Source organism: Balaenoptera acutorostrata, chromosome 14 (assembly GCF_949987535.1).
Source record: "Balaenoptera acutorostrata chromosome 14, mBalAcu1.1, whole genome shotgun sequence".
Lineage (NCBI taxonomy): Eukaryota > Metazoa > Chordata > Mammalia > Artiodactyla > Balaenopteridae > Balaenoptera > Balaenoptera acutorostrata.
This window is the reverse complement of record NC_080077.1, coordinates 83497785-83515442: the sequence shown is the minus strand read 5'-3', so window position 1 is coordinate 83515442 and position 17658 is coordinate 83497785. Positions and strand designations below refer to the sequence as shown.

The following is a 17658-nucleotide window of genomic DNA, read 5'->3' as shown; positions in this document are numbered from 1 at the left end:
TGAGAATTGCTACTCCAGCTTTCTTTTGATTTTCATTTGCATGGAATATCTTTTTCCATCCCCTCACTTTCAATCTGTATGTGTCCCTAGGTCTGAAGTGGGTCTCTTGTAGACAGCATATATATATGGGTCTTGTTTTTGTATCCATCAGCCAGTCTGTGCCTTTTGATGGGAGCATTTAATCCATTTACATTTAAGGTAGTTATCGATATGTGTGTTCCTATTACCATTTTCTTAGTTGTTTTGGGTTTGTTATTGTAGGTCTTTTCCTTCTCTTGTGTTTCCTGCCTAGAGAAGTTCCTTTAGCATTTGTTGTAAAGCTGATTTGGTGGTACTGAATTCTCTTAGCTTTTGCTTGTCTGTAAAGGTTTTAATTTCTCCATCGAATCCGAATGAGATCCTTGCTGGGTAATCTTGGTTGTAGGTTTTTCCCTTTCATCACTTTAAATATGTCCTGCCACACCCTTCTGCCTTGCAGAGTTTCTGCTGAAAGATCAGCTGTTAACCTTACGGGGATTCCCTTGTATGTTATTTGTTTCTTTTCCCTTGCTGCTTTTAATATTTTTTCTTTGTATTTAATTTTTGATAGTTCGATTAATATGTGTCTTGGCGTGTTTCTCCTTGGATTTATCCTATATGGGACTCTCTGCGCTTCTTGGACTTAACTATTTCCTTTCCCATTTTAGGGAAGTTTTCAACTATAACCTCTTCAAATATTTTCTCAGTTCCTTTCTTTTTCTCTTCTTCTTCTGGGACCCCTATAATTTTAATGTTGGTGCATTTAATGTTATCCCAGAGGTCTCTGAGACTGTTCTCAATTCTTTTCATTCTTTTTTCTTTTTTCGGCTCTGCAGTAGTTATTTCCACTATTTTATCTTCCAGGTCACTTATCCATTCTTCTGCCTCAGTTATTCTCTTATTGATTCCTTCTAGAGAATTTTTAATTTCATTTACTGTGTTGTTCATCATTGTTTGTTTGCTCTTCAGTTCTTCTAGGTCCTTGTTAAACGTTTCTTGAATTTTCTCCATTCTATTTCCAAGATTTTGGATCATCTTTACTATCATTACTCTGAATTATTTTTCAGGTCGACTGCCTATTTCCTCTTCATTTGTTTGGTCTGTTGGGTTTTTACCTTGCTTCTTCATCTGCTGTGTGTTTCTCTTTCTTCTTATTTTGCTTAACTTACTGTGTTTGGGGTCTCCTTTTCACAGGCTGCAAGTTCGTAGCTCCCGTTGTTTTTGGTGTCTGCCCCCAGTGGCTAAGGTTGGTTCAGTGGGTTGTGTAGGCTTCCTGGTGCAGGGGACTAGTGCCTGTGTTCTGGTGGATGAGGCTGCATCTTGTCTTTCTGGTGGGCAGGACCGCGTCCGGTGGTGTGTTTTGGGGTGTCTGTGATCTTATTATGATTTTAGGCAGCCTCTCTGCTAATGGGTGGGGTTGTGTTCCTGTCTTGCTAGTTGTTTGGCATAGGGTGTCCAGCACTGTAGCTTTCTGGTCGTTGAGTGGAGCTAGGTCTTAGCGTTGATATGGAGATCTCTGGGAGAGCTTTTGCTGTTTGATATTATGTGGAGCCAGGAGGTCTCTGGTGGACCAATGTCCTGAACTTGGCTCTCCCACCTCAGAGACACAAGCCTGACACCCAGCCGGAGCACCAAGACCCTATCAGCCACACGGCTCTTTTCCACCAACTGCCATGACTAAAATCACTGCAGAAGATGCAGGGGGAGGCATGCAACCTACTGTCTGCAACCCTTTTAAAAACCATTCATTAATGGGTGTGACTGACAAAAGCTGAAGAAAAAGCCATATTGCTCCTGGGAAGAATGCAAGTGTAAAGATCTGAATAAAAAGATGTAGTTTTATATGCACCAAAGCACTTGTCAGCTCCTCTGTATGTAATGATAGCCCCCTGTTAAAGAATACTGTTGCAACAGCAATGTAGGAGACTGTTATTTCTGGCGTCAGTGGTCCCCCATTCACCCCTATGGACGGCCCCAGCTTTGTTCCAGTGATCGGCAATACTATTCCAATCATCTAGGCATTTTCCATCTGTTAGCTCCTTCAACACCCACACAGCTGTTTTGCAGATAAGAAAATTGAGACCCAGAAAATGTAAATAACTTGCCCACGTAGCTCAATCTAAATACAGAGCTGGGGTTTGGAATCGCGCTTAGGCATGATTCCAAAGCTCTTCTTGTCCTACCATGCTGCTTAGCAGATTTCTTTCGCATACATCACATCACGAATGAGTGAATGCATGAAATGTGGAATAAATCAGCTATAAGTGTAGTGTTAGTCAAACGATTTGTTATCTTCTTTTCCAATTAATATGGCCAATCTGCTCAAGCCATGCCCCGTTAGTCATTACATAAACTATAAGTATTGTTTCCCACCCCTTCAAGCGTCAATGTAATGCATCAGTAATTCCCATTATTTTTTGAAAGGCCACTCTTAAACGTTGCCATCTCTGGCCAAGCTCACCCAAATGGTACAAATGTCGACACGTTGTCATTTCCTGGCAGTATCGCTGCTAGCCTAATAAGAATTGAAAGTTGGGGAATAGTTTACCAGATCTATTTTGAATTCCCCAACAGAATTGTTTAATGAATAGTGCAGATCTGTAATTCTGCAGTTTGTTGGGCCACTGCAAATCATGACTGTTTGATTGTGATCAGATGTCTCTGAATATGTTCAAAGGAGACAGAGCTCATCTTTTGGAGATAAGATTAAGTAAGTTCTCTTAAGTTACTTTGCCATATTTCAGAATGTTTCTCCCTAAGGTGACATACTGTCTGTCTTAGTCTAGAATAGCAGGAGCTATCCATCAGCCTCTTCCAATTTGACCTGGTTCAGTTATTTTACTGTACGAGGAGGCCGGCTGAGGTGGTGCTGGCAGGCTGGACCCTGGATTGTCTCAGTTACCTGCGTGTGGTTGGCCTTTGCTTTCTTATAATCACTTGGCTGTGCTAGGATTACCAGAACGTTCATTCTAATAAAGGCAGTCCTGCTGGGCTATGGATTTGCCTTGCTTTTATTGCACACACTGAGATCACTTACCGGCAGAACTACGAAAGTCTACAAAAGTCGATCTATGTGTCTATGAGTAAAAAATCTATTTTCACAAAGCTGTGACTATTTATGTATTTGTTTTCAATTGAGTATGGTGAGTTCTCAAGAAATTTTTTATGAAAATTAAATTAATCCAACGCAGTGGTTAAAAACACAGATTGGGAATAAAAGGGAGCTTGTTTCAAATCCCACTTCCCCCACGAGGTAGTTTGGGAGGAGGCAAGTGACTTAACCTCATTGTGCTTGAGTTCCTTCTTTCTTTCTGAAGTAGCAGGAGGGAATTCCCTGGCAGTCCAGTGCTTAGGACTCGACTCCGCGCTTTCACTGCTGAGGGCCCGGGTTCGACCCCTGGTTAGGGGACCAAGATCCCACAAGCCATGCCATGCGGCCAAAGAAATAAAATAAAATAAAGTAGCAGGAATAAAACCTCCCTAATAGGATTGTTTATGCACTAATGAGATATAATGTGTGTAATATTCTTGCCTGACACAGAATAGGTACTCAGTACATTGAATGTATTGTTATTATTTGTTAATTCATTAATGCTAATTTCTGCATTAATTTTAATGAGTTAAAGTCCTGGAGTTGATTAATTTGCATGTTTTCATCTTCCTTTCTTCCAGCACTTGATGGCAATTTGTGTCAATGGTAAATGGAAGTTTAAAAGATATATGTTCACACAAACTTTATTTCTTTATTCCTTAGAATGAGTTTTAGGAGTCTTCCTGGTAAATAATTTATATAATCACAGAAAGAATGAAGTTATCCTTATTATATCTCAGACTATTTTTTATCATGGATCATTGCCTTTATTAAAGATGACAGAAATAATGCACTTGTTCTGGAAGAGAGGCATTGATTCACTATACGACAGCACGGTACCTGGCACATAATAGTTGCTTAGAAAATACTTATTGTGAATGGATAATTAACAGATAATGAACAAATAAATGATTTAATATTTATTTATTCAGGAGTCAATTCATTGCACCTCTTTATAGAAATTGCTTTGGGGTTGTAAAAAGCCCCCCACACAAATGAGATGCATCGCTGAAGCCCAGAGTGTGATATTATTAAAAGTGTTTATTGCTGAATCACTGAATGCTGAGGTAGTCAATAAACTGGATATTTGAGTGATTTTTAAGAAGATAATGAAACTCCTGTATTGCCTTATCATTGAAATAATTTTAAATACTCCAATGTTCCCTTTTGAATAAAGATGGTGAATATATCAGTAGTAACCTGTGCAATTCAAAATAATTTTTTAAGTATTTTACTAGGCAGTTACTAGGCACTGTTATGGTGTGATCAGCAATTTTAGCACAGAGACCACGTCAGTTATTTTTGAACACTCTCCAATGCTTCATATCATCGCTCAAAACAGAAAGACTCCTTTTAATTAAGTGACAGGAACTGTCCATGAATTTTTGCCAGCGTTTCTGCTAGCCAGTAAGTAAGGTTAATTGACAATCCCTAATAGAGACTCTTAGAGAAATTCACATCATAATTAACATAATTTAAGATGCTGATAATGCATGAATTATCTACTCAATCAGTGTATCTACTCAATCAGCGTGAGTGGGGTCTTTGGTGTTACAGAGAAAGTGCTCAAGTGCAGTAGTGTCTTACATAATAGATCCCTCATTAGTGTGAATTAGTATTTCTGAATGTTGCTAATTAGCAAGCCTGAGAACAAACACAATAAAAATCTGGTTTTCCACATTGCAAGAGTGCTGGTTTAGCGTGTTTGGTAAACACGGTTAGATTACCATTTTGACTGAATTCCAGCAACCAAGTTTCCCGTGGTCGGCAGGCACTGTGCGTGGTATATTTTACCTGCCTGGGAGTAATCAGCCGTGCGCTACGTTTGCACTGCAAGTTGAGATAAATCATATTTTAGGAAGTTATCAAGGATGTAGTTTGGTGAAGAATAGGGACGCAGTGTTCTATTTCTGAGGTGACTTAGAAACTTCAAAGAGAAAGCCATGAGAGTAACCCTCGTTTTCCCAGGCCGTAACTTATCTCAGCTGGTGTGGAGTCCACCCACTGCCCGCCCTTATGAGACGCGGGCTGCAGACTGCACGCATTTCTGTGTGCCACCTGGTGGGGAAGGGCATGAAAGGGACAAAAAAAGAGCTTTTATCTTTCGTGCCAAAGAGCAGCGGGTGATTTTTTTTAAACATCTGAGATAGAACTGATGATGGAGAAGTTAGAAAAGAAGAAGTCATGAAGAGAAGTAAAAATGGGGGTTGCACCAGGCAGAAGAGACTGTCTATAGTCCTTTTCAATCTACGGTAGAGTGTCGTGAAATCAAATTCACAAGGTGGGAGGTGTGGGGTAGATGGGATGAGGCGGGACAGAATAGGAAACAGACTGCATCACAAGTAGTAGGAGCCAGGATTATTTCATGAGCCTTTTAGATTTTTTTCAGAGAATTCGTATTTTACCAAAGTAATACATTTGCCTAGTTTTAAAAGTCATATAATAAAGATGAACACAAAATGAATAATAGATGTAGAAACATAAAGCTATAAAACTTTTAGAAAAAATGTAAGAGACAATCTTCGGGATCTGGAGCTAAGCAAAAAGTTCTCAGACTCAGCACCAAGGGCACAATCCATGAAAGGAAAATTGACCAAGTGGACTTCATGAAAATTTAAAACCTTTGCTCTGCAAAGTACTATGTTAAGAGGATGAAAATACAAGTTGCAGGCTGAGGGAAAAGATTTGCAAACCACATGTCCAACATAGATAAGACTCAAGACTCAAGAGTTAAAAAAAAAAAAAAATTGAATTAGAAAATGGTCAAAAGATAAAAACAGACATTTCACTGAAGAGGGTACACAGATGTCAAATAAGCACATGAAAAGATGTTTAAATTCATTTGCTATTAGGAAAATGCCAATTAATACTACAGGAGGTGTCACTACACACCTATCAGAATAACCAAAATAAAAAGTAATGACAACACAAAATGCTGGGGAGAATGCAGAGAAACGATTTCTTATCCGTTGCTGGTGGGAATGTAGAATAATACAGTCAGTCAGGAAAACAGTTTGGTAGTTTCTTATAAAACTAAGCGTGACTAAGAAATCATATTCTTGGGCATTTATCCCAGAGAAATGAAAACTTTCGTTCATAGAAAACCTGTACACAAGTGTTCATAGCATCTTTTCTTCATAATAACTAGAAACTGGAAACAACCCAGATGTCATTCAGTTGGTGAATTGGTTAGACAGACGCTGGTACACATGTACCAGGGATACTATTCAGCAACAAAGGTGAACAAGCTATTGATGTGCACAACTTGGCTGAATCTTGAGGGAATTATGCTGAGTGGAAAAAAAGCCAATTTGAAAAGGTTGCATACTATATGATTTCATTTATATAACATTCTCCAAATGACAAAATTATAGAAATGGAAATGAGATTAGTGGTTGCCAGGAGTCATGGTGGAGGGGGGATGGGAGGGAGGAGTGTGGCTGTAAAAGGACAACATGGGAACTCCTGGTGGCGGTGGAAACATTCCATATCTGGACTGTATCAGCGTTAACACCCTGGCCGTGACATTGTGCTGTAGCTTTGCAAGGTATTATCCCTGGGGGAAACTGAATAAAGGGTACACAGGACCTCGGTATTATTTCTTGCAACTGCATATGATTCCACAATTACAAATTTGAATTTGTAGTTACAACTAACAAAACTGAAAGTTTAATTTAAAATAATAAATAAAAAGTCAAATAATATGAACTCTTTATATCAGAATATGATGTTTCCCTGCCTCAGCTCTCCCACTCTACCCCCCAGGATTTCTTTCCAGAAGCAGCCATTTCTATTTTTCTGTTGTTTCTTCTGATACTTAACAAATGTCCATATTTTTTCAATAGTATGTGCATACAGCTAACTTCTGTTTAATCAATTTTGAACATCTTCTATTAACTTAAAATTCTAGTAAATGAAGATTTAGCTCTTTTTTCACTGTTTCCCTTCTGCAGACCCTCCCATCCTTCCAATCTAGGTTTTGTAATTTTTTGATAAGTCAGAATTCAGGGTCTACATTATACCTATATGTATTATATTGTACTACTACTGTTTGTTTTTCTGGTAGTAAATAAATGCCTATTTCTTGCTTTTGTTGCTTTCATAATTCTTCCCACATCTTCAAGTGATCTGTCAGTAAAACTGTTCACAAGGTCTGTTGTGTCAGTTAAATGATCCAGTTCCATGGTGGTGTTTCTTGGAGACGCCACCCTCCTTTCAGCCGGGCCGGCTGCTCAACAAGCCTGCTGCACAGATGTTAGCTTCTGGCTTCCTTTTGATGTTCTTCTAGATTGCCTTCCCAGCCTACAGGGGCTCATGATTTTGTCTTTCTTGATTTAGTCCCTATGATGGAAGGCATGTTGCTGACCTCCAACCACATGCCTGCGCATGGGTCACGCCAGTCCTGCATGGACGGAAGCGTCTCCACCTGGCCCACAGTGACCACCCGGGGTTTCTTTCCCTCATCCTGAGCCGTGTCTCCTGCGCCGGGCCGTCCTCTCTCTTGATTTACGTCCCCATTTTGATGGGGTGCGTCCTCCAGAACACTCCTGAGGAAGAGTACAAGGAAAGCAAATTTTTTTGGAGATCTTACATGTCAGAAAATGGCTTTTTGCCATCTTCATGCTGCTTGATAGGGTGGCATGGTATGCAATTTTAGACCAGAAATCATGTCACTTTGGAATTTTGAAAGCATTGTACCCTGGTGTGCTTGTTTTCAGGATTGTTAAGTCCAAAGCCATTCTGATGTTTGTACGTAACCAATGGTGTGATGTTGTCTGTCTTATGTTTGGAACTTTGTAGGATCCACTTTTGTCCCCAGTGTTCTGAATTTTCATAATGGTTTTCCTGGGCACAGATGTATTTTTATCTACTATAGTGGGGACTCACGGGGTCATTTCAAACTGGTAATTTGTGACCTTCTGTTCTAAAATGTTTTGTTGTGTTTTTTTAAAAATGATCTCCTCCCTTCATTTTCTCTGTTGTCTCATGGAAATTCATTATTTAGAGGCAGGGTTTGGGGACCGGCCATCTGACTTTCTTCTTTTTTCTCCCATTTTCTACCTCTTTGTCTTTTTGTTCTGTTTTTGGGGAGTTCTGGCCAACTTTATCATCTAAACCTATCATTTCTAAGGTTCTTTATTGTTGTTGTGATTGTTTACTGTGTCCCTCTACTTTAGCTTCCTGTTTTTGCTTCACAGATGTAGTACCTTGTTTTATCTCTGTGAAGATGTTAATAACAGCGTTTTCTTTTGCTTCGTTTTGGGTTGATCTTGATCTCTTTGTACTGGATGATTTCCTCAGGCATTTAGTAAGCTTTGGGTGTCTCCTCGCAGAGAAGTGTGGGATCCGACAAGGGTGACTGGAACTTCTGAGCATGTGGCGGGGGGCGGTCAGCTTGACCTTCCCCATGGGTGGATCTGGGTCAGCCGTTTCCTGGGAAACCTCTGGGGTCAGGACCTTCAGCTGTTTCTTCTTGGGCCGGTCAGACTCCCAGAGAAGTCTTCTCCAGACTCCTACCTGGAGGTGCAGGTCCTGCTGCCATTGTTGAGATGGTGACCGGGCGCTAGTGGGCTCTCAGCATTCAAGCTGTTATGTGGTCACTTGGAACCCATGCCTGAGGACCCCTCATCCGAAGCCCCCCAGCCAGAACCCTGCTGGAAGAGGAGCGGAGTCCTGCCCAAGGCTGCAGGCAGGGTGCACACAACCTCTCTCCGGTCAGTCACCCCGCAGGTACCGAGTGCTGCCCTGACTTGTCTGAAGTGTCTCGGCTTTTCCCAGCCTTGGCGTGGGGTTTTCTCTCTAGGTGCCAGCTAGTCGGCTGCCTCACTCGCCCAGCTGCTTTCCTACTTTCAAGATTGTGTTCTTGCTGCCTCCCCTCCTGTTCTACCCTTGTGTGTGTTTAAGTCTTTTTAAAAAGGATCATCACTATAGTTTTTTTTTGTTTTTTTTAATTTATATATTTACTTATTTACTTATTTATTTATATTTATTTATGGCTGTGTTGGGTCGTCGTCTCTGTGCGAGGGCTTTCTCTAGTTGGCGGCAAGCGGGGGCCACTGTTCATCGCAGTGCGCGGGCCTCTCACTGTCGCGGCCTCTCTTGTTGCAGAGCACAGGCTCCAGATGTGCAGGCTCAGTAGTTGTGGCTCACGGGCCCAGTTGCTCCGCGGCATGTGGGATCTTCCCAGACCAGGGCTCGAACCCGTGTCCCCTGCATTGGCAGGCAGATTCTCAACCAGTGCGCCACCAGGGAAGCCCATCACTATAGTTTTAGTGAGCTTTTCAGAGGGATCAAGATTAGATGTGTATGCTCATTCTACCGTCTTAACCTAGAAGGGAGTTTCTGTCGTGTGTGTGTGTGTGTGTGCGCGCGCGCACGCTAGATCGCAATAGCAAGTGTAATTCTTATTGTATCTAAAAGTCAAGCAGATTTGGAAACTGATGCTAGGCCATGCCAACAGCAAAGTTGTCAAGTCCAGTCAAAGGCCAGTTGTATTTTCTCTTTACTATGAAAGTCTTCTAAGGAGCTGAGGGAGTTTTCATGGTATATAGAGCCATTTTTTCAGAATGTGGTAGTCACAGGATAATCTAGATCTAACTCTTTTTTGGAAAAAAAAAAAAAGGTCAGCTGCACTTCCCCTGATAGTGTATTTGAATGTACCTCTTCATTTCTGTTATGGGTACCACGACTGTGTTTTGGGTCCCAAATTTTCCGCTCCACACAGAGAATGTCACAACACCAAAAACTAAAATAAACAGCAAGCACAGCTGAGTTATGCAGTCTCTATCAATCTATAATCTTCAATTGTGCTAACAACATTTGCATCTACTTTGGTAAAAATACACAGGAAAATGCAATTACCTGTTCAAAATATTAAAAGTAGCTCTTTAACTAGAATATTGCTTTAAAAACTCAAAAGGATGTTTTCTTTTGAAACCAGTAGAGGCCACAGATATGAATACTGGGACTTTACTTCAGTAAAAACAAATATTTATTTTTCAGAATTTTTTCCCTAGTACTATAGCATTTTAATTCTACAGCCTAGAAAAAAATTCATGAGAAAATGTTCACAGATGGATCAGAAATTTCCTTATAGCATTATATTTTATTTTTATCAGAATTCAGTGAGATGATTTCCTAATTCTTAGTGAGAACTGACTTTTAAGCTGTTTCCTCCAAACCTTCTAAGATTCAGAACTGAGTGAACAATGGTCACATGACTGAAATCTCACCCTTTGTCCCTGCTGTACTAACGCTATAAAGCACTGAGTTAAAGGTCATATTTGGAAACACACAGGGGAGTGAGTATCCAAAAGTGATTTATGAAGTTACACTGTATCTCACTGTAGTATATTTACATTTCCATTAGTATACATTGTTCCTGAAGAGGAAAGTAAGTCAGGATGGGCTTCTTTATTATATTTATATGGAGGATGTGGGTAGAGAGCCCTCCTGCTGGTTGTACTGATGTTAAAATTCTTCTATTATTTACTAATTGTAAACTTACAGACTCAAGAATTTAAAGTGGACCTACAGGTTGCGTGTCAACCTAAAAGTAAAAGTGCAGTGTACCATATTTATTCAACAAATATTTCCTGAGTTCTGCTATAGAAGTTATTCATGCTTTTACTTTAAACTTATTTTGCCTCTTAAATATTTTCATGGACCACTGGGGGGAAATCCTGTTTTTAAATCCTATAAAAATTAAACACTTTGAGGAAAAATTGGATCTTTTTTCCACAGTAGGACCTCAAAGTATATCTCGTCATGAAAGATCACCAAAACATACAAACAACAACAACAACAACAACAAAAAAAAAGTAAAAGAGAAAACGATAAGGCCAAATCCAGAGGTTAGCTAGTGCGTTAAACTTTGTGATCGATCAGAGAGATGGAGTGGACGGGTATCACTCACCCTGCCTGGTTCCCTGAGTAAATACTAGTTTGCTTACCCTGTTCCAGGCACTCTGTTCCAGGCGCTTGAGATGCATCAGAGAACCAGATGACACTCTTGGCCTTGGGTTAGGGAGTCCTGGTGGTTCCCTTGGAGAACCGACACTGAGCGGAGGCCTCAGCGGCTACGGAGCCCCCAGGCCGCCCGGAAGGGCGCGTCCCCGGAGGGAGCCCTAGGGAGGGAGGTGCACGGTGCCCGGAGCAGCCAGGGGGCCTGGAGGGAGCAGAGAGAGGGGAGCCCTGACGGGGAGGCGGGAGCAGGGCCGGCACACGGGGCCCTGCAGGCCTTCTGAAGACGCGAGCTTTTGCTCTGCAAAACACGGGGAGATGTGTGCGCAGGGAGGCGCGATCTCAGTGTTAAAAGGACTGCTGTACCCTAATAACCCTGTATCTTGGGCAGGTCATCTAAGCTCACTGATATCAACCTAAAAAAAAACAGGAAACCAATTCAAGAGGCAAGAGCATTTATTTGGGATCAAAGAATTGCAATTTGGGGTACATGTATTGGGGTAGAAACACAAATAGTGTCCCTGTTACAGGAGAGGGAATCAGGGTTTTTGGTTTTTTTTATAAATTTATTTATTTATTTTGGCTGTGTTGGGTCTTCGTTTCTGCGCGAGGGCTTTCTCCAGTTGCGGCGAGCGGGGGCCACTCTTCATCGCGGTGCGCGGGCCTCTCACTATCACGGCCTCTCTTGTTGCGGAGCACAGGCTCCAGACACGCAGGCTCAGTAATTGTGGCTCACGGGCCCAGTTGCTCTGCGGCACGTGGGATCTTCCCAGACCAGGGCTCGAACCCGTGTTCCCTGCATTGGCAGGCAGATTCTCAACCACCGCGCCACCAGGGAAGCCCGGAATCAGGGTTTTTAATGAAACAAGTAAGAGGAAGATGAGACAGGTTGCCCTTAAGAAGAGTCCATTGGTGCTGATAAGTAAAGCTATTAGATGTGCACTTCACTGATTAGTCCAGCAAAGTGGTCACCAGGTAAAGGTTCATTTTCATCAGTCCCTTCAACACGGTTTTCTCATTCTTGCTGACTTCTTGGGATGCTGGCAGTTTGGCCCAGTTCACAGGGTCAGAAAACAGGATGCAAGGCAGTTCCTCTGGGATGGCGGCTCTGGCCCCATTTTAAAAGCCCCACTTACGTCATTTTTCACTCCAAGCTGCAGCTCCTTCATTTGTGTAGAATAAGCACGATATTTCCAGCCTGCAGTGTAATATTTTAAATTACAGCTCACCTTATGTAAACCATCTCACACACAAGGACTGAATGAACGGAGGTCCTAAACCCAGTCCTAAAATCCTACATCCAGACTTTATTGGAGTCAAGGGGAAATGCTTCACTCACGTAGCAAACGTGCACCGTCAGGGCTCTGGGGGTGGTAGGTACATAGATGAGGAGACACGGGGAGGAAGGATGCGTGGATGAAGGATGTGGTCCCTGCCCTCGCAGCTCACTGTCTGCCGAGGAAAGGGGTTGTAAACAACAGATATAAGAGATATGTATGCAGAACAGGAGGACAGGGCTGAGTCAGTCTTGGGGGTCAGGCTGCATTTCCCGGAGGCCACAGACTCAAAAGCCTTGTGTCTGGAAAGCTGGATCTGAGGCTCTGAACTCTGTCCTACTGCCCTCATGCTCTTGGCTTTGGATAACTCAAAATCAACAGGAATTGCTAAACCGCAAAATAAAATTCTGGTTTTCAACACGGCGCAAGAGTTATACGCATGCTGAAATGCAAGTGATTTGTTGTAAATATTCCGATGTTCTTCTCATTTTGGGGTGGTCTATGCATACAATCATCTGTCCACTGCAAATTCAGCACCCGCAGATTGCCAGCCAAAAAAAAAAACGGAAAGGGGGTGTGTAGAGGGTAGCCCTTGGGAGAGTAGCCAAAGGTAATAATGCTTAGACAGCACCTTGAGGAACTGTTCGTCGTCCGGTGTAGCTGGAGCATGAGATGAAACAGCTATATAATAAGATGAGGCTGAATAAGGGCTTTTGAGCTATCAAAGCAAAGTCCCCCCCATGGCAACCAGAGATGTGCAACTTCTAATCAGTGTTGAGAAATAGACTTTGACGTTAAACATCAGTTGATGCAAAGAAAGATAATGGAAGGGAAGAGGCCAAAATTTAATAGGATTTGCCCGGGTGTTAGAACTACAGAAACCTTTACTCATTCTCCATGATTTAATTTAAAATTCAAACTTTCAAAGTTTCTAGGAGAAGCATGCATTACTGTCATAATGAGAGAAAAACAAAGTTAAAATAAAAACTTTGAAAAGGCAAAAGTCTAGAACAAAAAATATATTATCGGGAGTATTTTTCTGGGTTTCTTATTAGTGTCTTGAGGACACAGCAGCACCCAGCACAGAACAGAAGGAAAGTCCCCAAACAAGGACGTAGCAAAACAATACCGTGCTGCTGCATCAGGACCCAGGCAGTTATTCTAAACTCAGCTGGATTAAAGGAGATGCCTTTGAACTAGCACGTGGCTGAAGTGGAGACTGTAAATTTAAGATGATATTTAAGGTATCGGAAATGATAGCGGGGAAAAGGTAATTGAAAGACAAGCGGCAGCAGAATTGGAAAATCAATTATATTTCGTAACAGGTTGTAATAAATTAGTTATCACCACCATTGATAGTGGCCTTTTTAATGTGTGTGCCTTATAGCACAGTGGAATAGAATCATTACGTGATCCATTTAAATGCCTAAAATGTATTGCGAACTTGTAGCTTTCACATTTTTACTATAAGAAACATATTACAGTAGTTGTTTCTTTTAAGTTCTGCAACTTGGGAAGATTTTATTTTCTTCGTTCTAATTGTTTTCCTATTTTTCAAATACTCTATTTCAAACAACATATATTTTTTTGTGATGGAAAAAAATCTTTAAATTCCTTAAGTAACATCTTACGGAAAAACCTGAATGAACTTTTTGGCCAACCCAGTAAAAGTAATGTAAATCATCTGTAGTCTTATGCCCTGATACAGCTAATTTCATTTTTATATATTCACTTCTAGCTGGTTTCCTACTTCTAGCTGCTTTTCTTTTTATATATCATGGTACATAGTTCTAATCAACGTATTTGGTTTCATATTTTAATTTTACTGAACACTTAAAAATACTTTCATACTACCATGTACTCTTCAAAATTATCATTTTTGTAGCTGTGTAGTACATCAGCATGGTGAAATACTATAATTTACAGTTTCCTACTTTGGGACATTGAAATTTATATAGCTATCTCTCTATAATAGGCACTGATACAATAAAAATTATTATTTTTGAAATTATTTTCCAAAGATAACTTTTCTGGTATAAAATTATAAGATTGTTGATTTTTAATTTTTTTAAACTTTTTCTTGCCGTAAAACTTTGTTCTGATTTACATTGTCACTAGCAATGTCAAAGTGTACCAGAGTCACCTCAATTTTGTAAGTATTAGTTATTATTCTTTTGCTACTAAATAAGTATAAGTCCATACTTTCAAATAATTTTAATTTTTTTTTTTTTATTTCTAGTTAGGTTGAAAAGTTTTCTATCATTTTTTGCTACTGGTGGTCTTTCCTGACTGACTTATTTGTATAATACATTAATATTTTGGATTGTGATACATTCAAATAAGCTTCTTATACATTATAAATATTAAGCTTTTTTATACCTTTCAGTTTTTTCCTAATCAGGACTTTCCTTTGCATTATAATTTGGTCATTTCAGGTGGTAACATTTTCTGTCTTCATGACCAAGGCAGTCAGCTGTCTCCTTTATAATTCCTCTTAGTGACCAAACATCAGGCCATTACCATTTCCTCCACAGACAAACACATGTTTTCTGCTAGGTTTTGACAGTTTGATTTTATTTTTGTCTCTGAACATGTGAGTCTCTTGTGTGTAAGAACAGTAGTGACTCCGTTGAAAGAGAACAGGGTCACGGCCTGCAGAGCGGGTCTCAGGTGACTGAGGGGTGGAAAACAGTGGCAGGAATTCACAAAGCCGAGGCCTCCAGGCTGAACAATAAGATGATGAAACCTGTTCCCAAGTCACCATCCCGTAAGGGATTTCTTTTTCTGTTTTTTATGATGTGATTATTTCCTGTTGTCTTGGGAAGCACCTATATTGTCTCAAACTGTGCAAAATACACTGGTGATGCGAGGGGAAACATGGAGATGAGCCCAAGTCCAATGGCAGACTAGTCACACACACACGTGCCCCGGCTCCGGCTGGGGGAAACCAGGGGCACCGTTTTCCACTTCCAGTCAGTGGTCCTTCTTGGCTGCACATGGACACCTCCAGGGAGCTTTTGTAAACACTCTGAGGCCTGGGTTCCAGCCCATCCTGAGTACTGAGATGTGATTCTAACATGCAGCCAAGGTTGAAAACCACTGTAATCATTTTGTCAAGAAATCTACTCTGTAAGAGCAGGTGACAAAGAGAAAGAACCAGAAACTACCTGCCCTTTTTCTCATAAACACCTGCATCTTGATGGCAAAATTTATAGTGGGAACAGGAAGATGGTCTTTGGACGTAGCAAGTTTCCAGAATCTTCTCTTTATCTCCTCTCTATCATGTAAGGTCCAAGTGGTTCTTTCCAAAAACTATGGAATAGAGTTTCCAAAACCTGGGGGAACAAAGTATTTGAAAGCAAATCTTGAGCACAGCTAATTACTAGGAGCCAGAGCGGCTTGGGGGAGACAGAGGGCTGTATTTTCAGCTTCCTTTCTTCCCAGCACAGACGGGGCGTGCGCAGGGCAGGCCCACCAGACACAGAGGCTCGCCCACGCGGAGCACGGCTTGGGGAGAACCCCACACCGCTGGCACGCGGCCCTGCAGGACTGGGGTTTTGTAGATTGGTGCTCACGTGAGCTCCTGTTCCCATGACCCACATTCTCCAAATGCCAGGGCAGAGGGCCAGCGGTGTGTTCGGAGAGCGGAGAGCACAGAGCCAGCCGTGGCTGGAAGCTCAGCCCCGCCCAGGTGCCTCAGAGGTCACGCAGAGTTTTAAGCCTCTAGGAATCCTGAGAAGAACATTTAATTGTCATTAACCTCACTGGAAAGAATATGGACATCTCAAGATACTTATGAAACAGAAAGATGGCATTTACCCCATTTTTGTGGCTTTGGAATAAGGGGGAAAATTCTCTAACTCAGCCCTTGCTTCAACACATGGCAGCAAAGATGTATTTCCTATTAGTTTGCCCTGACCAAACTTACAAAAAGAAAAAACTGTTTTTAAAGACTGAGAGCTTGATTTATGCCTTGAATAATCAAGTTATAAGTGGTATAATGAAATTCCCTAATAAAATGGCTTTGGATACAATGTCTCCCATCCTCTGCCCAGCCTAATCCTAACCACCAGAGAGACAGAAGGTCTTACTGGGGTGCAGGACGGGGGCAGGGAGAAAACTGTCTTGTCGCCGTTCGGGACGTTCCGTACTCCACTTTACAGTCAACGCGAACGTTATAGTTTCACTATCTTTACTTTTGTGCTTATTGTGACAGCACCTACCTGGGGAAAAAGTTTTCCACTAACCTCACAACAACAAAAGGACCCTGACTTTTATGCTGTTTAATTATCATGCTTACCTTCTCGGAGCCTCAACATCAGCGTCTAAAAACCAGGCATAACATCACCAACCTGTACAGTTGCTGTAAATAAGTAACCTAATACGTGCAGAAGCTTTGTCTAAGCGCCTGGCATACATTTCAGTGAGTGGTTGCTAGTATGATTGTTATTGTGAAGTGGTGGTTCTGGAGAACCCACCTAGGAGGCCTGGGGGCCAGAAGGCCAGAGGGTCCATGACAGAGAGCTGTGAAGACCCATCTGTATCTCTTCCCCTCACCACCCCTGCTCCCAGCACACCATAAACCGAGTAAACACACAGTGAATCGTTGAATCGAGCGATGCACCAGCTGCATCCCGGATGTGAGCACTGCTCCAGTGAATGGGCCTCCTACAGGGTTTCGGGTCCTGTAACCCAACCAGTACAGCCCATGGCAAGGTCTCCTTCTTTTATGACGTAGTAGATGATCACTAATCAGGGCAGGAGACAAAAGGCAGTTTTAGTCCCTTCGTTATGTCAACATTTAAAGAGGCTCAAATAGGGGAGTTCCCAGGTGGCCTAGTGGTTAGGATTCCGGCAGGGAACTGAGATCCCACAAGCTGTGCAGCCAAAATAAAAAATAAAAATAATAAGTAAAGAGGTTCAAGTAGTATTTGGAGGCTACATAACTCTTTTCTCCTGAGTACACTTTTGTTACTTTATTAGCAGGATCATACATGTTCATTGCAGAGATTTTAGAAAATATAGCCAAGCAGAAAAAAAGAAAATCATTCTTAATCCCAGATATAGATTGTTTCTTTAATAATATATTGTGACAGTTTTCCAGTCATTAGTCATCATTTTTAACAGATTCTCAATATTCCATTAAATAAACCTACCAATACTTATTTAACCTATTCCTCGTTACGGGAATTTTAACCTGCTTTCAGTATTCTGTTACTGAAAACCAAGCTGCAGTGATGTGCTTATTCCTTATTAATTTTATAAATTCTTAGTAATTTGGTGTTTATTGTAACCCTGCCTTTTTGTCAA

General features: G+C 41.3%; 1 protein-coding gene across 4 annotated transcripts in view; it reads left to right on the top strand.

Moving 5' to 3' along the window:
* KCNQ5 (potassium voltage-gated channel subfamily Q member 5) overlaps positions 1 to 17658 on the top strand; it is a 580265-nt gene that overhangs the window by 538084 nt on the left and 24523 nt on the right. The window lies entirely within an intron of this gene.